A 24,953-nucleotide genomic window follows, 5' to 3' on the forward strand; every position below is an offset into this window, starting at 1 on the left:
ACTTTTAAATGTGTTTGTTTGCCATTTGAGATTTTTCTGTTGAGGATTCTCTGTTTAGGTCTGTATCCCATTTTTAGACTGGATTATTTGGTTTTTTGATGTCTAGTTTCTTGAGTTCTTTATATATTTTGGAGATCAGTCCTCTGTCAGATGTGGGGTTGATGAAGATCTTTTCCCATTCTGTAGGCTGTGGTTTTGTCCTATTGACTGTGTCCTTTGCCTTACAGAAGCTTTTCAGTTTCAGGAGGTCCCATTTATTGTCTATCTTAGTGTCGATGCTACTATTGTTCTATTCAGGAAGTTGTCTCCCTTGTTAATGCATTCAAGGCTCCCCCCCCCCCTTCTCTTCTTTCAGGTTCTGTGTATCCAGTTTTAGGTTGAGGTCTTTGATCCACTTGTACTTGAGTTTTGTCCAGCGTGATGCATATGAATCTATTTGCATTCTTCTACATGGCTACATCCAGTTAGACCAGCACTATTTGTTGAAGATGCTTTCCTTTTTCTGTTATATAATTTTGGCTTCTTTGTCAAAAATCAAGTATCCATAGGTGTGTGGATTAATGTCTGGTCTTTGTCTTAGTTAAGGTTTCTATTGCTATAAAGAGACACCATGACCATTGGCAATTCTTGTAAGGAAAACATTTCATTGTGGTGGCTTGCATACAATTTCAGAGGTTCTGAACATTTCCATCATGAAAAGGAACATGGCAGCATGCAGGGAGACGTGGTACTTGCTACATCTTAGTAGTTGACAGTCATACTGAGGGAATCTTAAATAAGAGACATCAAAGCCCGCTCCACAGTGACACACTTACTCCCCTAATAGTATCACTTCCTTTGGGAACCACTTTCTTTCAAACTACTACAGCTTTCTCTTCCACTCCACTGATCAATGTGTCTATTTTTATGTTTTTGTTACTATAACTATAGAAGAGCTTGAGTTCAGGGATGGTGATACCTCTGGCAGTTCTTTTATTGTACAAGATTGTTTTAGCTATCCTGGGTTTTTTTTTTGTTTTGTTTTGTTTTTTCATATAAAGTTTGGTATTGGTTTTTTTTTTAAGGTCTGTAAAGAAGTGTGTTGGAATTTTGATGGGGATTGTGTTGAATTTGTAGATTGGTTTTTTGTAAGATGGCCATTTTTACTATGTTAATCCTACGGATTCATGAGCATGGGCTATCTCTCCATGTTCTGATATCTTCTCCAATTTCTTTCTTCAAAGACTTGAAGTCCTTGTCATACAGGTCTTTCACTTGCTTGATTAGGGTTACCCCAAGATATTTTGTATTGTGTGTGTGGCTATAGTGAAGGGTGTTGTTTCCCTGATTTCCTTCTCAGCCCTTTAATAATATGTTTTTAAGGGGCCCACTGATGTTTTGATTTTATCTTACATGCAGACACTTTGCTAATGGTGTTTATCAGTTGTAGAAGTTCCCTGGTAGAATTTTTGGGGTTGCTTATGTATATTATCATGTTATCTTCAAAACTTTAACTTCTTCTTTTCTAATTGTATCCCCTTGATCTCCTTTTGTTGTCTTATTGCTCTAGCTAAAACTTTGAGTACCCAATTAAATAGATATGGAGAGAGTGGACAGCCTTGTCTTGCTCCTGATTTTAGTAGACTTGCTTTGAGTTTTTCTCCATTCAATTTGATGTTGGCTATAGGCTTGCTGTATATTGCTCTTATTATATTTAGGTATGTTCCCTGTATCCCTGTTCTCTTTAAGACTTTTATTATGAAGGGGTGTTGGATCTTGTCAAAGACCTTTTTAACATCTAATGCGATGATTATGTGGTTTTTGTCTTTCAGTTTGTTTGTACTGGATTACATTGGCAGATATTTGTACGTTGAGCCATTTCCACATCTCTGGAGTGAAGCTAGCTTGATCATGGTGCCTGATCTTTTTGATGTGCTCTTGCATTCAGTTTGCCAGTATTTTATTGAATATTTTTTGTATCAATGTTCATGAGTGAAACTAATCTGCAATTCTCTTTTTTTTTAATTGAGTCTTAGTGTGGTTTGGATATTAGGGTAAATATGGCCTCATAAAAAAGTTTGGCAATGTTCCTTCCATCTCTATTTTGTGGAAGAATTTGGGGAGTAATAGTATTAGCTCTTCTTTGAATGGCTGTTGGAATTCTGCACTGAAACCATCTGGCCCTGGGCTTTTCTTGTTTGGGAGACTTTTGATGACTACTTCTATTTCCTTAGAGGTTATAGGTCTGTTTAAATTGTTTATATGATCTTGGTTTAACTTTGGTATGTGATATCTACCAAGAAATTTGTTCATTTCTTTTGGATTTTCCAATTTTGTGGAGTACAGGTTTTTGAAGTATGACCTGCTGATTATCCAGATTTCCTTAGTGTCTGTTGTTATGCTCCCACCCTTTTCTTTCTGATTTTGTTAATTTGGATATTCTCTCTGTGACTTTTAGTTAGTTTGGAAAAGGGTTTGTCTATTTTGTTGATTTTCTCAAAGAACTAACTCTATTTCATTAATTCTTTGTGTTGTTCTGTTTTATTGATTTTAGCTCTCAGTTTGATTATTTACTGTCATCTACTCCTCTTGGTGTGTTTGCTTCTTTTTGTCATAGAACCTGCTGGTGTTCTGTTAAGTTACTAGTATGAAATTTCTCTAAATTCTTTATGAAGGCACTTAGAGTTATGAACGCTCCTCTTAGCACTGCTGTCATTGTGTGCCATAAGCTTCAATGTGTTGTGCATTAATTTTCATTGAGTTCTAGAACTTTTTCATTTCTTCTTCCTTTCTTTCTTTCCTTCCTCCCTCCCTCTCATTTTTTTCTTTCTTCCTTGACCCAGTGGTAATTCAATTGTGATTTGTTCAGTTTCTATGAGTTTCTTGGCTTTCTGTAGCTTGTGTTGTTGTTGAACTTAAATCTTAATTCATGGTAATCTGATAAAATACAAATTTTTCATATCTGTTAAGATTTGCTTTGTGACCGAGTATGTGGTCAGTTTTGGAGAAGATCCCATGAGGTGGTAAGAAGAAGGTATATTCCTTTGTGTTTGAGTGAAATGTTCTGTAGACTTCTGTAAGGTTCATTTGAGTCATAGCATCAGTTACTTACATTATTTCTGTTTAGTTTCTTTCTGGAAGACTTGAACATTGTTGAGAGTGGGATGTTGATGGCTCCCAACTATTAATGTGTTGGGTTTAATATGTGATTCAAGCTTTAATAATGTTTCTTTTACAAATATGGGTGCCCTTGTATTGGAGGATTAAATATTCAGAATTGAGACACCATCTTGGTGAATTTGTACTTTGATAAACATGAAATTTCCTTTTCCATCTCTTTTGATTAATTTTTGTTTGAAGTCTATCTTGTTAGATATTAGGATAGCTACACCAGCTTGTTTCTTGGGTCCTTTTGATTGAAAAATCCTGTTCCAACCCTTTACTCTGAGGTAATGTCTGTCTTTGATGTAAAGGTGTTTCTTATATGTGGAAGAAGGCTAGGTTGTGTTTTGTATCCATTTTGTTAGTCTGTGTCTTTTTGTTGGTGAATTGAGTTCATTGATATTGAGAGATATTAATGACCACTGATTGTCAATTCTTGTTTGCTGTTGCTATTGGTTTTTTTTCTGTCTCTCTGTCTCTCTCCTTTATTTAGGTTTTGCTGGTGTAGGCTCTGTGGATCCTTATTAAAGAACATGAATTTTATAGGATTGAGTCATGTGTCAGCACCAGATTTTGTACTAGGATAATAGTGCCTCAGACCATTGTCTTAATTTCCTTAGTGATGTTAATGAAGAAGCAAAGATTACTGATGGTCCCATCCAAATGTGCACTGGGTTTTCTTCATCTGTGTGCATGTGTCCTGACACTGAAGTATGTCAATTTTGACAATTCTAGTTGTTTGATAAAAGTTTTACTAGAGGAAATGAAAGACCTGTTAAAGGTCTCGCATACCGTCACAGTGCTGTTTCCTCAAAGATGTGTGGTTTGTTTTCCTGCCATATTGACCTTTCCCAATAAAGCCTGTTGCTTGTAGTTCTTCTTCCACCATGCAGATGCTATTAATAACATGCTTGAACTTGTATAAATGGAAGAGCATGCACTCTTAGATATGAGCCTATAAGATTATAGAACATTAATAGTTGCTGCCATCCACAGAAAACATCCTAAAACATGGGCCCGCAGTAACATGCCTTCATAGTGTGAGATGATAGAATCTCCTCCAATTTGTAAGCACACTAAGGATCAAAATGAGGAAGGAGTTTGCTGTAACACAGATTTATATGTTCTGTCTTCAGACACGTTCCATGGTCTATGACAACGGATGAATGGGTTGAACTTGAGTGGCTTTATGTTTCGGCACTTATGTACCATGACACAACAACTACACAACAACAACAACTACACAACAACAACAACAGTAACCATAGCAACAGTAACAACAGCAGCAACAATAGCTCTTAAGATCTGGAAATAGGGCTGCTTCAGAATTTTAAAAAAAAATGTCAAAAGAAAATGTAGCTAATTTGATAAGGTTTTCTTACTTCTTCACCCAAATTGTTATGCGTTTGGACTCACCTCTGATTTTTAGAACTTCAGAGTAAGTTTGTGCTTCAAAACCATTTTCCCTGGGAGAAGTTTGACTTTGGAGCTTTTAAATCATAGGTCTTTGAGACATGTAGGACATAAAAAGGCCTAGTGGACAGACTTCCCATCAGTCTACTTGAACTAGCCTGTAGGTACAATGTAGATAGCCATTTGGGAATGGAAATGAATTTCGACATGTCCCAGAACCTATTCTTATAAGTAAATGAAATGTTAAACATTGCTTGATTGAAATGCTGTTGTTAAGGGGACCTGCCTAGCCTTGACATCTCCAGGTTTGTGTAACACCAAAAGCCAGTGTGATGGGGGAACCGTGAGAGCAAAGCTGCGAGGCAAAAGGAATTTCATCATGTCACTTTGGTCTCAACTTACCAAAGTTAGGCTCTCCTAATGCGGGCAGATGCTTCACAGAGCCATTAGTGGGGAAGGAAATGGGAAAGACCCCACTGTCTGACTGTACTGGAGTTGGGGACTTAGTTACTGTTCTTGTTACATGTGGTTAATACTTGTTTAGTTTGATGCTCTTAGTTTAAAAACTCTTGTTCTACACATCTTAAGAACACGTATTAACGTAGCCTGAGATGTATTCAGCATAGCTGCAGTGTCAAATGGAGAGTTGTAGGACCTTAAAAGATGTGTCTCTATCAGAGAGCAGAAAGAAATAGAAAATATTACTACAATTTCCCTTTATGTCATTTGTTTCCTCCCACTCCTAGTTGCTACTAATTGTTACTTTTAGCCTTTTTTTTTTGTTTTTCGAGACAGGGTTTCTCTGCAGCTTTAGAGCCTGTCCTGGAGCTAGCTCTTGTAGACCAGGCTGGTCTTGAACTCACAGAGATCCGCCTGCCTCTGCCTCCCAAGTGCTGGGATTAAAGGTGTGCGCCACCACCGCCCGGCTTTTTCGCTTTATTTTTGAAGTAAATATTATCACTTATGTAACAGAAAATAAATACTAAGGGATAACATGATTCCAAGTAAATATTTTTAAATTTAAAGCAATAAAACATACATATTTTTATATTATTATTTTTACTTGTTTGTTTTTTTAAAGCTTCAGTATTTCTACTTAGTGAATGTATAAGAACCAGGTCCTGGATCACTGCTTTTCTCCCTATAGGCTCGTACAGCAGAAGGTCTCAAATGCATGCACCTCCACTGTTCATCTGATGGGGAATTAGCCAGGAGTCAGATTATAGGGAGACGAACTAATGGGTATTTGAACCAAGTTCATGTAAGATGATTAAAATATACAGTGTGAACTGCCCTGATTAGCCTAGGGAGTAACAATATGTGCCTGAAAGCTTTCTAAATATGCAGGCAAGGAAGAATCCAAAAGGCAGATGGAGAATCTAAATGAAGAAAGTATTAAAGAGACAAATGACTGTTTCCTGCAACTACTGCACAGTGTAGAATAATTTAAGTTCATGAATTCAGTGATTCGAGAGCACAGAGACAGATGAGCCGAGTGAGATGACTGGGGAAGAACAAGCCGGAGCACAAATTCCGCTTTTCAATGCAATTAATAGGATGGAGACAGAACAGACACAGAGGGAAAACTAATTCATGACTGAAAGACTTGTAATGATTGAATACAAACAGTAATAAAGATTAACATAATTAGAATGTCAACATTCACATGAAAGCCAGAGATTATGGTATCTGAGAACGATTGGTCTTTCTTGAACACAAACGGAAAGAAAATACAATTATGAGGGAGACAAGATCCCTACTACAGTGGCCTGAAATCCTGGACCAGGCATCAGGAAGCAGAAACACGGCACAGATGCCATCAGGGGTCGAGTTCTTTTTGAGGCTCTTCCTTCAGCATCCTCGAGGTATTGTAATTCTGCCTTCCTGTTCTGGTGGGGAAGTGGATACAGGACGTGAACCGAATCGCTTTCCTCGAGTGGGATTTTATCTTTCTGGAAAGGAAGCAATAAGCTCCACAGAGAGCCTTGCATTTTTCACTGGTCAGCGATGTGTCACATGGCCACACTTAGATTCATGGGAGCCAAGAGAGGTGTTGTAGCTTTTTATCACTGGTGACAGGAAGACAAAGAGTTATCTAGGGGTCTGGAGGGGTCAGTGCAGAATCATCTGCCAGGACAAAAGTCCAAAGACAGCGTCTGATGCCAAGAAGTAGTGGTGTCAGCTTATCATTTACAGCAAATAGATAACTACTAGGAGGAATATCAGAACTATTTAAGGAGTGTCGTCTGGGCAACACGTGTGTGTGTGTGTGTGTGTGTGTGTGTGTGTGTGTATATACATAGGCATGAGCATGGACACGGTGCATGTGTGGAGGTCAAAGACAACCTCCAGCATCAGTCTTCAGATAACTTCAGCCTTTGCGACAAGGTATCTGATTGGCCTGGAACTTCATTACACGGGAGAAGGCAGCTAGCCTGTAGGCTTCCAAAGAGTCTCCAGTCTCTGACCCTATCTGGCTCTGGCACCACGAGTATTTCAGGCGTGGACCACTGCGCCCAGGTTTTTATACCGGCTTTGGGAATCTGAACTCAAGTCCTCACATTTGGAAGCTCAGCATTTCCCCAGCTATGTCACATGCCTAGACTTCGAGTGGGATTTAAATACAAAGAGAAAAAACGTGGCAGGACTTCCTTGTTTTCCATGCCAACCTGGGTTTTATTTGAACCAATAATTGCATCGTGGAATTCTTAACTTTGTAAGTTGCAAACATCATTTAGAAATGCAGACAGAAAGAGAAATTGTTAGCTGACTTATGTGTTCACCTCTTTGCTCCTCAGCTTAGAAAAAAGCAGCTGTTAACTGGGACAAATATCCCAAGGTTTGTTAGGTCACTGGCCCAAGGAGGGGCACCATCCTCCTACATGGACATAGTAATAAACTGCCCTACGGTTTTATCTTTATACTCACAGATAGTGCATCTATCAAACCTCACACAAGAGCTTCTTTTTGTGGTAGCTGGTGATTAGTAAGGAGACCCACAACTGGTCAGTGAGCAAGGAGTGAGGGTATAGAGTGCTCAGCTCTAATCGGGGCATCTAGAACACACACTCGCCTATCAAGGTTCGTTTGGGAAAGTCACGGGAGGATTGTAAGAGACAGAGTAGTGGATGCATACATCAAAATAGTTTATGCTGGACATGACAGGTCCATTGTACACACAAGCTCGTAGCAACTATGACTGCATGCACAAGAGTTACCCAAGATCAAACCAGTCAAAACCCAGCATGGATGGGGAGGGGCTCATGAAGTCTCACCACAATCTCTGGAACTGTTGGCAGTTGATGACTTCTGGGGAGTGAGAGCCAGTTCTCTTCAGGGACATAGCCCCGAGGGGCTAAATTTCTCCAGAAGATGGTTCTACACTCATGCACATATTGGCAGCGAGTAATGAACTCAGTGAACTGTTAAAGCAGACCACATGAAGTTAAGAGGGAAATTTGTGAGGGCTATCAGAGAGGTATTGGGGTGGGGGGGATGGTGAGTGGATTTGGTCAAATCGGGTTATATTTATGTATGATAGTCTCAAATAATAAAATTAAAATAAAAACTATTAAAATAAAATGGCCCTTCCCAACTTTCAAATTCACAAAGATTGAAAAGAAAAAGAGAAATACTTTTTTAAATTTTTTTATGGTTTATTTAACTTTATTTTATGTACATTGGTGTGAAGGTGTCAGATCCCCTGGAACTGGATTTTCAGACAGTTGTGAGCTGCCATGTGGGTGCTGGGAATTGAACCTGGGTCCTTGGGAAGAGCAGTCAGTGCTCTTAACCGCTGAGCCATCTCTCCAGCCCGAGACATACATTTTCCTAAGTAAAATTCTAGCTGAATCTAACATATAGGATTTTTCATGTGTATTTAAAATTCCAAATAGTCACTTGAAAATAATTGAAAATCTCCAACTTTTAAATCTGTAGAGTAGGGAAAAGAAACAAGACGTTTTCACTAGTGCAAAGATGATAAAGCAGACAGGAGAAAGTGTGTCTGGGCAGTGAAAAACACAAGAGAAGGCAGACACGCAAGCACACCCCAATGAACGTCAACTGCCTGAGCGTAACAATTGCACTGAACTCTAGTTTTCAAAGGCTGGCCATGTGACATTTCATAGAGGCATGTTAAATAGAGACATGGAGACACGGAGACAGGAAGACTACAGTAACAGCGACAGCCGCAGCCACCACAGAAGAAGTGTATGAAGTGATGTTACAACAGGTAAAATAATAAGATGGAAAATAGTAAAGATGACAGGGAATAGCATATGACAACATATAATGGTGTTTAAAATGTCAGCATCCCCAAAGATGGCAGCAGTGTGTGTCGTGCTGAGCCAACAGATGTGCCAGAGGAATGCACGTGTCCCCTGTGTCCTTTACAAGGAAGCAGGGCGCAAAGCGACAAGGTTTTGTGAGGATAAGGAGATTTGGGGAATGCAACCTGATAAAGTGTAGAGACGTTTCTGCTCAAGAAACAGAAATTTCTTATTATGTCCCGTGTAATTTTGAGGCATCATATACTTGTTAACTGCTCCTGGGAACTCTGGTTGTATTTACAATGAAATATAAAGGTGAATTGACGAAGAGGCTATAATGAGTTTTCATAATTCTGTTATAAAATATTTCATATTTTAATTTAGGTAACTTTAAAAGGTTTGACTGACTTACAAACAATTGGGCTTCACCATGGATGTTTTCAAGTGAAGTTTGTTCATTCTGGGCTTACTATCCTGGCATGGGTTTTAGGCTAGACTGGTCATTGGTTGGGCACTCCCTCAATCTCTAGGCCACCCTTACCCCAGCACATCCCATAGAACAGACTGTAGGTCAACGGTTGTGTGACTGGGTTGGTGTCCCACTCACTCCACTTAAAATCTTGCCTGGTCACAAGACTGCATATCCACCATTGCTGGAAAGTCTTAGCTGGGGTCATCCCTGTAGATTCCTGAGAGTTTCTTCCCTTGAGCCAGATTTTTACCTGATCCCCAAATACCAGTAGTCTCTTTCAGTAGTCACCCTCTTTGCCCCCACCCCCAACCTGATTCCTCATGTTCTCATTCCACCCACAGTCCACTCATGAAATATCTTCTATTTCCCCTTCCCATAGAGATCTGCGTATCTCCCCTTGAGCCCTCTTTGTTACCTAGTTTCTCTGAGGCTGTGGATTGTAGCAGAGTTATCCTTTATTTTACAATCAATGTCCACTTATGAGTGAATAAAAACCATGTTTGTCTTCTTTGGTCCGGGTTATCTCACTCTGGATGATTATTTCTAATTCTATCCATTTGCCTTCAAATTTCTTGATGTCTTAGTTTTAATACTCCATTGTGTATGTACCACATTTTATTTATCCATTCCTTAGACGAGGGGCATCTAGGTTGTTTTCAGGTTCTAGTTATTACAAATACAACTTCCATGGACATAGTTGGACAAGTGTCCTTGTATGATTGCGTATCCTTTGGGTATATGCCCAAGAGTGTATAGTTGGGTCTTATGGTAGATTGATTCCCAGTTTTTCTAGTAAACTACCACACTGATTCCCCCAAATGGCTGTACAAATTTGCACTCCCACCAGTAATGGAGGAGTGTTCAGATAAGAAATTTTTAAAAAATGAAACCACAGAATATTGAACTTAATAATAGCATGATGTAACATCACTAGGCAGCCACAGAATAATCATACTTAGGAAAATATTTTAATGTGTATAATAATATGAATGTATTTGATGAGATGGATAAATGCAGATAGAGGCTCAGGAACACCCTGTATTGTATGATCAATTAATATTATGTACATATATTCGTATAATCATCTATTTAGTCATCTGTCAATTACTGATCCACTTCATTCAGCTGTCTATTTAAAGCTTTTCTGGTATATTCCAAAATCAGATTTTAACTTTGTAATTGCTTTTTCCTTACAAATTTTAGTTCAACATCTTTTTAATTTTTCATGTAAAATGATCACTTTTAAAAAGCTAAATAATTACTAATGAAAAATAACTTTTTGATCCATTAGTTACTTTGCTCACACCAGCCATTGTGGTGTGTGTGTGGAAGGAATCTTGGGACCTTTTCCCCTTAGATGGGATGCTTCACTGGCTCTTTAGAGATGTCACTTGTAGGAGTGGATTTGTCCCTTATGTTTACCCAGCTTCTTCCAACATTCTTTTTCCAAGAGTGGAAATCATAGGAGAGAATGCCAATGGATGTGACAGAGTGTGAACATTAAAATGGAGGCCAAAGAACAGAGTTATAGAAATGGAGGACTGTGGTCTGCCATATTGACATGGAGACTGTGGTCTGCCATATTGACATGGAGACTGTGGTCTGCCATATTGACATGGAGACTGTGGTCTGCCATATTGACATGGAGACTGTGGTCTGCCATATAGACATGGGGGCCATGATCTGTAATACAGACATGGGGGCTGTGGTCCGTCATATGGACATGGGGACTGTGGTCAGCCATATAGACATGGGGGCTGTGGTCTGTCAGTTCAAGAACTTGTCATTCACAGATCAGAAGGATGCAGTAGAGCCTGGCTGGCATTTTCACAAATGAGCAGTTGTCACGTGAGGGTGCCATTGCTGCTCACAGGCACCTTTTCTATTCTTCCTTCTTGTGCCCACTTGAGACGAAACTTCTTCTCCAGACTCACATACAGACACAGAGTAGTTGGGGACAGGCTTCACGGGTCTCTCAGTCAGGGCTATGGAAGACCCTTCTGGCACGGAGTAATGGGTAGACATTTGAATGAGAAACCCTATTTCTTGACTCACTAAAGAGCACCAGGGTTCAGATTACAGGACTTGAAACACTCCCAAATTTCCCCTGGCATGCTAATTTTAACCAGATTCGAAAGGTGGTTAAAAATCCCTTTAGTTTTGGAGTATTTTCTAAGCTTTTGCTTTTTTTTTTTTTTTTTTTGAGACAGGGTTTCCCTGTAGTTTCTAGAGCCTGTCCTGGAACTAGCTCTTGTAGACCAGGCTGGCCTCGAACTCAGAGATCCGCCTGCCTCTGCCTCCCGAGTGCTGGGATTAAAGGCGTGCGCCACCCCAGCTTTCTAAGCTGATTTTAACCAAGCTCCTATTGTAAACACAAAGGCGGCTTGTATTAAACAGTCATACTGATAATAGGTGTTTTTTTTTTTTTTCCTGACTTGCCCACTGTGCCAAGGAGGATGCACAGAATGGAACAACTGGAGTCAGCCTCCACAGGCTCCATCTGCAAACGAGACTGCGAGGAATGGGTAGCAAGCCTTGAGTCGCACATTCTCCTGTGAGAATTTGGCCCTGACGCTGGTTCTCGATTTCCACATTTATTATTTCTTCCTTTCACTCCCACTCATATCCCTTTTGGATAACACATTTTCTCCTTTTCCTGCTCTGGGCTTTGCAGAGGAGAGCTAACCAGAAGGACATCTGCACTTTCTCAGCAAGCTCAGCATTTGGCTGGGTGTCTTTATAATTAAGTTTCTCGAAAATCCTCTCTTTTCATATATCAATTATTCCACTCCTTTAATCATCTTCTCCAGTGTTCTTCACGATCCTACTCATTTGTCAAGCTGTCTGGGTCTTGCTAAGATGGAGTGGCACGTGCTGATGGAGTTCTGCGTCTACTTGACTATAGCCTTGGGATCTTCGTTCCCATGGCTTTTCCTCTGCTTCCTGCTTGCTTTGCTGGATCACACCATTGTCTTCTCTGTCTGACACTGAAGATCATTCAGTCTGATGTGCTTTTGGATTTCTGTGATGATGATGCCTTTCGAAGCACAGAGTTCTGGTAATTGATGCTATGTCTGCATTCAAGTACCAGAACGCTTGACTCCCTGATTCACAGGCCAGTTACATTATTAATTAGCCTGCAACCTTAGGGGTGCCTAGCAAAGATGTTAACTCCTGGAATGGATTCCTGATTCCATGCTGAGTATGTAGGACAGGGAGTGGATATGTCAGCATACAGAGAGAGATACACAGACAGCTCTTTATTCTAACGGGAATGTCACAGTCTGAAAATTTACACTGTGGTGATTAAATCATGGTCCAAACCCCATCAAACTCAGCACAAAAGGAATAAGCTAGCAAGGCCTTAAGTAAAAGACATATATAAAGAAAGACACATATTTCTACAATTTGTCATTTATCTCTTTCTGCAGAACTTGATTCAAATATACGGTCTTTGACACATTCTTGTCTACTTGTAGACATTATTTTATGAAGAGCATAAATTTTTTCTTTTATTATAGTCACTCAGAGTGAATGATTTACTTCATCAATTGATCTATGAGGGTTTTTTAATGCCTCATTTGCTCATATATTCATTCTCCCATCATATACTTATTGACAGCTTATTATAGGGAGGTTATTGCATGGATACCACATATGGAATGCTATAAGGGAGTCTCTGTCCTCAAAGGCTTTATTCATTAAGAGAAAAGGCAGATTCAATCAAGCATCTCATAGATTCTCGTAGAAGCACAGTGACTATCTGTTTCTTGAGAGGTCCTTTAGTGAATGGGCATGTAGGTAGAGTGTTTTTCAGTTCTGTTTGGTTGAATGTACTTGCATTCCTTTGAGAACAAAGTAGATACACACGCATAGGTGTACCCCTTGAGTTGCTCTGAAGGTAAGGTCATTTGGAAGTGTCTGTTATTCAGGGGTGTTGGAAGTTTCATTGACATGCAATGCATCTTTAACACTGTTTAGTTCACCAGACTTAGGACCGTATTGATCAGCTTTGTAACATTATAAAGCAACACATGAATTAACTAGTTTAAAACCAAAAATATTTATGTAGTTCACAGTTTAGAAGCTCAGTTTCAGTTTTAAGGTGTGTGTATGTGTGTGTGTGTGCGCATGTGTGCATGTGTGTAGGCCAGAGATCAACCTTGGGTGAAGGCTGTGCAAAAAGGTGTTTTCCATAGGCAATGACTATCTTGCTTTTTTGAGATAGGGTATCTTACTATACTGGGACTCTCCAAGTAGACTAGGCTAGCTAGTTTACCAACCCCACTGATCTCTATCTCAGTGCTGGGATTTCAGGCATGTCGTATGTGCCTTTTATATGTGGATTCTGGGACTGAACTTGTATCCTTGTGACAAGCCCTTTACAGCCTCTTCTATCTCCCTAGGCCCTACCTAAATTTTGTTTATTGTCTGTTATCCAAGCCGCTTTCTTCTACTTAAGATGATATTAAATCTCACCTTACTTCTTGTGCACAGACACACTTCTTGTATGCATTATTTCTTCAATCATTTCTGTATGGGAAGTGTTATCTGAGCCAGTGTCCATACTTAGATGAATGGAAAACCTGGGACTTTTGTTTTCCAGGACACTTTTTGACACTGTTAACCCAGAAGTGTGGGTACTATGTTATGTGTCAATTTGTCCTAAATAAGACTTACGGTTTTGAAGATCTGTGGACCATGGACTGTTTGGCCATAGCAGAATACATCTGGCTGGTATTTCTCAAAGGGCACGGTGAGATCAGGTAACCAGATCCTTGATCAGCATCCTTTGGCTCCCTTGCATCGCAACTCCTCAGGTCCTGTTCTTTAGGGGACCACACTCTGCTTCTTCATTCATGATACTCTACTGTTATGGAAATTGTGACATTACTCAACAGCTGACTTGTTTCAATTTGGACTGATTCTCTTTTTAGCTACATGCATGCCTTGAATAGAGTAAATCTGACTAATGAATTTGTAGGCAAGATTTTGGCAACATGAAAGACTCTGGCCTCCCTAGAAAAGTTTTCAAAATTTGCCTAGTGTTTAAAGGAAAATTGCTTCTCATAATTTATGCCATTTGAATCTAATTTTATTTATCAACAAACATTCTACATATGTACAAAGCCCAGTCTTGTAAAGCCATTTAATCTGTAAACCCATTTAATCCTATCAGTGGGGTTGTTAGAATAAGCACGGATGTTTCTAACATGCCTGGGAGTTTTACTCACTGTCCTGTTGGCAAGAGCCAAGATATTGCCATGTTTATCTTAGACGAGGGATGGCCTTCATTTGAGGATTGCATTGATTTCCAAAGCAAAGATAACGCCACAAATCCAAATCCCACATGAGTGTTGCCAATTGTCACCCACATATCTCAGTTTGTTGACTCAGATGTTTGCAGGTCCACAGTACTGGGGAAAAAAAATCTGTCAATTCAATATTTAAAAGAATTAAAAAGAATTTAATTATGTCTTTATTTTTAATGCCTTGTTTTGGCTTGAATTTATTTTAGGAGGGTGTGCATATACAGAGAGTCAAAGAAAAGGCGCCAATGTCATTAAATTGATGGATCAGACACTTAACAATTTTAATGAACTTTCTGTCCTATTTTCAAAAATTACAAGAAAAAAGTTCTTTTCTAAGCTCACTAAATTTTTAGCACCTCATTTATCTCATCTATGGCACATATATGAGTCATTTGCAAATTATTAGATTTCGGACACCGAGGCTGAGATATTCCACATGTGTCATTATTTAAAGGTGCTTATTTTGTAGTACTTTTAAGATTCATTAAATTATTTTTGCAGACTAATAGCCATCAAAGTTTTAACTTGTTCCCATAATGGTGTTGCTTAAAAAAATCATGGATTCATTAAATTAAAAAGATTTTTTAAAAATTCTCACCCAAACACTTTTACATAGTAAAAGCATATGATAATAGTATAAGTATAATTATACTAATAAATATCATGTTTGTTGAAGCAGCTATTCAATGATACAGCATGCATGAATACTTATATTTAATACTTCATATATTATCACTACCATACTCTGTCTACTGGGTTAATGTAATTTTAGTAATGCATAATAATAATTTAGAGTATCTAGGTCTAGAACACTGGACTTGTCTAGGGACCATTCAAAACCTGGGAAAGATACTGAAGTTTGTTGTGATGAATCCATCCAGCATGACAGATGTCTAATTCTCCCTCTTCTCAGCCTCTGCCTCTTACAGAGTAAGAAGTTCTGGTCATCTAAGAAAATGACCTTGGTTCAGATGTTAATGAAGAGATGTTATTGGAGTATCATTATGAAGATCAGAAGGTCTTTTAACGTAGATACCACTAACAAGCATACCCCTAGACTATTCCCACCTCTTAGACCACCTTGGGAATCTAAGTCATTCTTTCCATTGGTAAATATTATAGTTGTGTGGTACTTCAGTCACTTATGTCTGTCCTATCAGCTATTTCAAAAGCATGTATGGGGTCAAAAGGATTAGATGTTACTTATTTTTTTTTTACAATGCAAACATTCTTTTTTTTTATATTTATTTATTATGTATACAATATTCTGTCTGTGTGTATACTTGCAGGCCAGAAGGGGGCACCAGACCCCATTACAGATGGTTGTGAGCCACCATGTGGATGCTGGGAATTGAACTCAGGACCTTTGAAAGAGTAGGCAATGCTCTTAACCACTGAGCCATCTCTCCAGCCCGATGTTACTTATTTTTGAGACCCTTTGAGGACAATTTATACAACACAGATGGAGGCTGGTCACGTACACGGTAACTCCACTCCATCACCTCAGCCTGAGAAAGACAGTCCCATGAAGCCTAAGCCCTGACTTAAGCAGAAGAGAGACACTGTCGTGTGTCTTTATTTCATGACCTCTTCCATTTCATGTTTTTTTCCCTCTCTTTCTTAATAAATTTCTTTTAAGGATGTCATTGTACCGTAGAAATATTACTGTCCTAGAACCAGAGTATTCAGCTTGAGTATCAGAAAAAAAAAACGTGTGCTGAAGAAACCAATCATGTCCCTATACTTCTTTCTTTATAGGAAAATGGGGCCATCTTAGATTTGTTGAAAAAAAAAAAAAAACGTTTAAAGGAAGCAAGTAAACCTGTGTCACATTGGGAATTCTCTGTGAATTCCAGTGATTGACAGACCATGGTCAAAGCAGAACAGACCCTTCTATTCTATCAAAGGTTACATTTTGTGACTCTTGAAATAACACGAATTCAATGTTTTTATTTGCTGCCATGTTTCCGAGAATGCAAGTAGAGAAGAAACTAGCCAGTGATGTTGGAAAAATGTATCTTCCCTTGGCACACCTGGAAGTTGTAAAAAAATTTCAACTCAGATAAGCTATATAGTAATGCCAGGAGAAGGCTTCATGCTGAATTGCTCAAGGGTGATCAGACTTTATCTCTGTCCTGGAGCAACCTAAGCTTTTACAGGGGTTGAAAGAAAGTGCACAAAGGACTTAATGACCAAGTTGCCAAAAATGATCGAAGAGTAGGAAACCATACTTGGATTGGGACATATTTTAGGGTCAACACATTCTCAGTATTGTGAAGGCTACACTTGGTTTTGACAAAATTTAGGGAACGTCACGGCTGTGCTTTCAAAACTGTCACAGCGTGCTCGTCTAAAGATACATGCACACACTCACCTTTGGTCAGGTAGCTTACAACGTACAGTTTAGAATATTTCCACAAGGTTAATTCCTAAAGGAATTATTTCTGAGATAGGAGCCTTCTGCTAACAAAGGACACCTTCTGTTATGACGACAACAGTGTATCTCTCAAGTAGAAGAAACTGCTCTTTTTGGGTGGTCAGATAGGACAAGGACTCCATAACTTGGACTTTAGCACATTTTACCTTCTTTGGAACCATTTTTGTTTTTAGGCAACAAGCTTCCTCTTCTCTGTTACATACGTCAACAAATTTCATCTACAATTCTTATTTTTAAAAACTTTGTTGAACAGATGATTACTCTCTCAGGCACGATTTTCCTCTTGCTGAGTGGGTCTGACATTCAGCTAGAGAGCTGTTGGTTACTGCCAAGGTCTGCGTGCCACTACTACTCCCTTTTATTCTCATTCCATGCTGGCCATTAGTGTGGTTTATAGGTGTGGCTGGGTAGGACTTCTGCTTGCTTTGCTTGCTTTGCTCCTTAGGAAGCTTGCGTGGACACTTCTGGTATCGTGAAAAATAGTCCTTGGGGAGGAGGTATGTTAACTCAGTTCCAACTTAGGATCCTCTGGGCCCTGTGTCTGAAGTGAATGTTGTCTTCAGCAATAGGACTTACCCTCCACCTCTGGGGGATAACCAGGGGCAGCAGAAATAGCCTATATCTTCTTGGAGTCTCTTGGGTAGCCCTGGCTAACAACTCAAAAGAGGTTTCTCATGCCAGGTATTGTGCTTTTTGGTATATGATCTTTGGCTCTTGGAAGGAGCACTGTGACCCCAGATGGGAAATTTTCATTTAAACTATATAGATTTATTTGTACAGTTCTGTGTGCATCTAAGATTACTCTTTTTTCCCCTGAATTATTGTTCATTTGTTCTCAGTGCTGAATAACATTCTCTTGTATAGATGTGCCACAGTCTGTCTACTCACCTATTGAAAGACATTTTGATTGCTCTAAGATCTTGCCATTACAAATGAAGCTGCTATAAATATCCATGTGCAGGGTTTTGTATAGATATGAGCTTTCAACTTGACTAAACACTAAAAGATATAATTATTGGGTTCTATGGTATAGGTTTAGTTTGGCAATGAACTGTTTTCCTCCAAAATTCCTTTCCTTTGTGGCACTTATGCCAGAGGTTTCTAGATTGTCTTAGTTAGGGCTTCATTGTTGTGAAGAGACATGGTGACCTTGAAACTTTTCTAAAGGAAAACACTTAATTGGGTTAGTTTTCACTTCAGAGACTTAGGCCGTTATAGTCATATTAGGAAGCATGGTGGCGTGCAGGCAGGCAGACATGGTGCTAGAGAAGTAGCTGAGAGTTCTACATCTGGATTGGCAGGCAGCAGGAAGAGTGAAGCGTCTGAAATCTCAAAGCCCACCCCCTGTGATGCACTTCCTCCAACCATGCCACATTTGCTTCAACAAGGTCACACCTTCAATAACGCCCCTTCCTATGATGTTATAGGGGCTGTTTTCATTCAAACCACCACATAAGGTGATGTGGGACTCCCTCTGGAGGTACATTCAGTTAGTAGGAGAGTGTTGCATGCTGTTCAGTTATTTATTACCTACCCGAAGCATTTATTGAAGAATTTTCCATGTAGCATGCCTTATGATAACTGCTTAAATGTCAAAGATTGTAATACAGCTGATCCCCTCAGAACTTATCTAGACAAATGTAGAGATCCATGTAAAAATACACAATTCCCATGTTACCAAAAATCTGCTGTAGTAAAGGAACTTAAAAGGCAGATGAGAAATCAGCAGAATGTAACAAAGCTTGGACTGCAGGAGCGCAGAGGCTGGAATTCGACGTGGATGTTATAAAGTGGCTAGATGAGGGAATAGGATTATGGCAGACAGAAGAAACGAAGATGAAAGCAAGGATGACTTCCCAGAGCACTGCAGGATTCTCATCCAAACCTGTGGAGTGATCCCAAGGCCATAGTACGTGGAGAGGGATTTCAGGCAGTACACTGCGCTTATGGTTCTCGGAGACACTCTGGCCACAGTTGGACTTTCTTAGTAATAAATCCCATCTTTTTTTAAATAAGTAAGATTGACATTTTTTCCCTCCAAAGTCTCTCCTATCATCTGATTTATGAAGACCTTGATTTCTGCAAGGGAAAAACAGTCCAGTTACATAGAGGTGAGAGTTCTTTTGCCCATGCTGAACAGACATCATTAAAAGGCACAGCGTAGCTCCTGTAGAGTTAGCTCTGAGCTTTACAATCAGCCAGGAGCGGCACAACAGTGATTCTCCCATAGTCATTTAGCACACACTCTGTAAAAGTTTATCTTGCATATATATGCTTAATTATAGACTTTGCCCATTATACATTTATATATACACACCATACATAGGATTATAGTTGCACATTAATGTATATCTTACTTTATGAATAATTTAAGGAAGTTGAAGCTGTTTACCTTAAGTGCTAATTTGAGAGTCACATTCCCAAGTAGGAAGATGCTGTCCTGTGCGGGGGAGCCCATGACAATTTCAGCCTGCTCTTCTTCTCCCGCCCCCCCCCCCCAAGACATTAGCTTTCTACTTCTGGTGCTGGGAATTCTCACAGACGTTTGGCTGCCTCCATCCTGCTGCTGTTGCCTGCAGACTTGGAAGAAGTTCTAAACCATCTCTCCCGGGCAGTCTCTGCATATGAGAAGCCTGGTAGGGTAAGGGCTCATTCACAGCAGAGCTATACTCCCGGTCTCCATCGCAGACAGTAGCCGATACCCTGTCCCTCTCCCCGGTGAGAGTGTTACGTGCCAAATCAGCCTGGGTTTGGGGTTTCAGCTTCTGTTACGATTTATAATGATGGATGATGGGTTCCCACCAGCTGCCTCTGACAGCATCTGGGTAGAGTTGGATGTGTGAGTGTGTTTCTTTCTCTTTTCCATTCCAGAGAGAAATGGAAAAGCTCCATGCTGGGCACAGGGTCCGATTCAGCCTTGATACCATATGCTTAAGGTTTTTCTTTTCTTCCACCATGCAGGATCGATCTCAGTTTTCATCCCTGGGTTCTACTGTTTCCTGAACGTGATCAGTTGAAGCCATGTATTGCTTATTTTTCTTGGTCACCTGGCTCTTATGTGTGTGTGTGTGTGCGTGTGCGTGTGCGTGTGCGTGTGTGTGTGTGTGCTTGTGTTCTACCATTCTATTTCTTCTCGTTAGTCAGGGGGTTGGAATGTACCAGATGGCATTCTGGGTGTCTGTTCTCATGGCAATGTGTTCTGTTCCTATAAAGGACCTCCTGTTTTATCCAACTGTTATTTGACTTATTTCTATCTCAATTTATTCCTAGTTTTAATACCCCTGTCTCCGCCTGCTGGTTTAGCTCGGTTCTGTGTCTGTGCAGGCTGTCCTTTTGTGTTGACACAGGCTTCTTCCTGATGTTTATGTGATTCCTTTCTTTTCTTCGCATTCTGTTCAGGTTACCTTCTCACGCAACTACCCCGGCTACGCTCTCTGCACTTGCAGTCCCCCCTTGCACAGATGGTCTCTTTACCCTGTTCTTGCCTTTTGTTTTCTTCTTGAGATTTATTTATTTGATGTGTATGAGCATTTTGCTTGCAGGCATGCCTATGTATCATGTGTGTGCCTGATGCCTTCGGAGGTCAAAAAAGGGTGTCAGATCCCTTGGAACTGGAGTTATGGGTGTCTGTGAGCCACTATGGGGGTGCTAGGAAGCAAACTGGAGTCATCTCAAGGTTAATGAGTGTTCTTGACCACTGAGCTGTCTTCCCAGCCCTCGTTTTACCTTTTCAAATACCATGTATTACATTTGAGAAACTGAAGTTAGTGCACTGTATAAAAACGCTGCTATTTGCTATTTCTTTAACCAGAGCCCCCAAGATAATAAACTCTTTGAATACAGTCTCTGTTCTTTCAATTTGTTCTGGTGTGTAGCTGATGCTCAATAAAAACCTATTCATCAGAACAAATAACATCTTCAGGACCTGCCTCCAGTGAAGTTCTCTGTCCTTGCCTCTGTGACCACCGCTGAATATCTAAGTCCCACGCTGTAGTGCAATTGTTCTGTATAGAGTTGAGTCAAGTTAACTCAGCTCGGCAAGTTTGCTTCATTGATGTAGATGGATCCTAAGACCTTGCCCCTGTCATCTGGCCATAAACAGTAGCCCGTATCTGAAAGATAAAGAAGCTACAGGGACACCTTCTGGAATGGTGTGGAAAGGGGAAGAAAGTTGAGGGCTTATGTTTAGAGTAAGGCAGAAGGAGACGTGTGCCTCAGTGTGCAGCTTGCTGGCTAGCTGCAGGGCCTTAGGTGGACTATTTATCCCGTATTGGGTAATGTCATCATCTGTCATGCCAGTGAAGTTCAAAAGTGATGTATGCTGATGAATATAGGCCATGTAGCGTTTGATACTTATAAAGTTTCCCTAAGTAGTGGTGACAATTATCAAAGTCTCTAGTGAATGGCTCTAAAAATTTATTTCAACGTGGAGGGGTAAATCGCATTGTTACAACTCTGTGGCTCTTTTGTAAATGCTCTGCAGGGCAATCTTTCTAAATCTGCCAACGGTTTAGCCTTAGCCTTCGCTAAGGGAGTGTGAGCATCCTCGGTGTCTCAAATCTTGAGTGGAGTGTCCTACTTCGAAGAATGGGTGGAACAGAAGTCGTTCCTCTTTCTTTGGGTATTGTCATTCTTTAGATCAAAACGTTCTTCGGAAGTTTCCCAAATGACCCAGTCATTGATAGGAACGTAGAGAAAGAGGGAAGATCTTTCCATTCCTTTCCAGAAGACAACCCGCTCAGCACTCAGGCACTGTGAGGTGGCAGTAAGGAATAATGAACTTCAGGAAAAATGTTCTCCCTGTCCTTTCATGGAATCAGTGGCTCTAACACAACGATGGCTGCTAGGTGTCCACATCCGGAAGGAGGCAGTGTGGTATCCCAAAGACACAAAGTGGGGCTCCAGTTCACTTGCCCAATGCAGTGGGCTTGCTTTCTCCAAGAGGAAGTAGTTGACTTTTCTTATTTGTTTAGACCCAATTACCTTATATCTGACAATTGCTTGTTTTGAGGTGGGGTCTCACTGTATAGCTTAGTCTGTCCTAGAACCCACAACCTTCCTATTTCAGCCTCTCAAATGCTGCCATTACAAGGATATTCTACCACACCCAACCAAATGTTCTTACAAATCTAAGAAATTAAAAAAATCCCACAAAACTAATTTTTAAAACCAACCACATGACCACAGACTGAAGTTTGAAGAAGCATCGGACCTAGGCCAACTAGTAACTTTTATTTTCTAAGCTAATTATTCCCCCTACCATCCCACCCCTGTTCCCTGCCCAGTTCCCACTCCATTACCTTCCCTCTTGTGCATTCTCTCACCTCTAGGGGTCTCCTTCCTTCCTTTAGTGATGTTGATTTTTTTTTCTAACCCTCTGCTCTGCTTTTGGTTAAATTTTCTTGAAGCTATCCATTCTGAAGGCTGCAAATACTGTAGTTCTTGTAGAAATTAGTAAGTAAACATTCCCACCTCTAAGTGCCCTCCAGAATTGCTGCTGGATGCTCGTGGCGGTGCTCTAACTAGTTTCAGGTGGCGTTCACACAGAGTATGGTAAGCTCAGCATGTCCTAAATGAAAGCCATCGTTTTCTCTAAACGATATGACTGCCCTTCCTAGTCACCTAGTGGCTTTCTTATGCATAGGTTTACCTGGGCAAGTATGGCAGGTGGTCCCTCAGCGCCTTCCTTTCTTTTGTATTCTGTAACAATGTTTCGTGAATAATAATCTTCATCTTAGTTTTCCATCACTGACATCATACTTTTTAATTAAAAGCAAATGGATAATGTCTCATTATTTAAAGGACTTGAATTCTTTACACCGTCAGACTCTGGCCTTACGTATGACCTCCATCATTTTTCCCTAAGTGTGCTCTTTGTGAGACTAACTAAATGTAGATTCCCAAACCACGACCTTCAAAGCAATAAATCCTCAGGAATCAGCTTCAATTGGACTGCAACACTGACCATGTCATATAATGTCACCGTTGGGATCATATTTATTTGCTACACTGCCATGCTATTTGATACTGTCTGGAGAATTAAGATCTGGGTCATCGCTAATGCCCCTGCCAACAACCAATGAATGACCAAGCCCATTGATTCATGGCCAAGCATTGATTAGCATGCTTTCATGTACACACGAGGATTTGTTAAGATAGGATTCTGATCCATCAGCTCAGGGAACAGGGCTGAGAGTCTGCGTTTCTGCTGGACTCCCAACAAATGTGAGGCTGCTGGTCAAGACCCACATGTTGAGCAGCAAGACTCTACTTTTCTTCCAGCCCCTCCTACCTCCTCACCTCTACTCTCCCCCCCCCCCCCCCGAGCCTATTGTCTCATGCCTTTTCCCATAGTGAAAGGGTTCTGCAAATCAGTCACACCGGTTGCTTGTCCCTGCACACTTGGCCGGTGAGCTGAGGCTAGGTTAGGTGCCTTGCTTTAATATTCATCATGTTTTCCTGATCCCACGCTTTTGTTCTTCTCCTCCCCTCTCACCTGCATTGGCTGTTCTGTCTTGCTGTGTAATGTTTGCTGTTTTATGCAGCAAGATAGCATAATCTAGTAACAGGAACTTATTGGGCCCATACCCTTAGATTTATCAGACTCTAATACAATGAGCTGAAACCTTTGCTCTTTCTATGTTATAAAGTCTCATGTATTTTGCCATTGGAACAGAAAATAGATTAATATGTAAACAGAGGAAAACACTTAGAGAGCACCACAACTTGAATCTTGGGGGAATACTGTTTGTGCTTTTTAAGAATAGATATAGTATGCACTCACTCACATGCGGCTTCTAGACATAAAGCAAAGAAAAACCAACCAATAGTCTACAACCCCAGAGAACCTAGACACCAAAGAGGACCCTAAGAGAGACATACATGGATCTACATAGGAAGGAGAAAAAGACAAGATCTCCTGAGTAAATTGGGAGCATGGGGGTCACAGGAGAGGGTAGAAGGGGGAAAGGGAGGGGAGCATAGAAAAATGTATAGCTCAATAAAAAAATAATGATAAGAATAGATATAGTACATATGATCCTTGTAACTTATGTTAAGGCCTATCAAATAGTGATATGTTCCCATCACTTCTGAAGACACGTGAAATGTACCAGAGGGATTAGAATGTCTTTCCTAGGTTACACACACAAGTGACTGGACCTGTGCCCCAAACAGGACTTCTTTCCTCCACCTGTCCTACAGAATCTCCCATTGGTCAATTTCTTACCTCACCGTGATCTTGGCAGTCTGTTCTCTGATACTGAAAGCAGAGTCAACAGTATCAAGAGGACAAATGAATGAGAAAGCATAAGAGACTGCAATAGAAACAAAGCATTTGAGAGATAGGTGTATCTCCTATCTCCAGGACTCCTGCAACAGCGAAAGGCTGCGACTCACGGTCCCAGTGCGAACTCACAGCAGAGACATCACTCAGCTCAGTGAAAATGGTGCAGGGAAATCACAAGACAGTGGGGCCAGATTCCTCTGGGAGACTGCCCCATTGTCTCTCATAGCCATCTTTTCTTTTCTTATTCAAACATTGGCTTCTGCAACCCTACTGTTAACAGCTCCATGGAGACGGGCAAAATCCAGGTGCTACAGAACAGAGGACCTATGTTGGGATGGCACAAAAAGGGGATGGGAAGGTGTGGAAGTCGCTCGGTATTTAGAGGAAAGAGTAGAGCAGCCGGATGAACCTCCTCCAAACAGATGAGTAGAGAAGGGGAGCGTGTAAGTCTGAAGGCAGGAGAAGTTTGAGAACATCCCCCCAGCAAGGCACCTACCCCACTGGATCACCAACCAGGCGGATAGGGACCACATTGATGTATCCTCTAAACCCATTATTTGTGCTCCTCAGGTGCATGTGAGGATTTGTTAGATCAGGATTCTAATTCAAGAGGTCAGGG

General features: G+C 40.5%; 1 protein-coding gene across 1 annotated transcript in view; it reads left to right on the forward strand.

The window, feature by feature from the left end:
• Nucleotides 1-24,953, forward strand: part of Agbl1 (AGBL carboxypeptidase 1) — a 693,592-nt gene that overhangs the window by 37,035 nt on the left and 631,604 nt on the right. The gene's annotated exons all lie outside the window — the stretch shown is intronic.

Source organism: Arvicola amphibius, chromosome 12, assembly GCF_903992535.2.
Source record: "Arvicola amphibius chromosome 12, mArvAmp1.2, whole genome shotgun sequence".
Taxonomy (NCBI): domain Eukaryota; kingdom Metazoa; phylum Chordata; class Mammalia; order Rodentia; family Cricetidae; genus Arvicola; species Arvicola amphibius.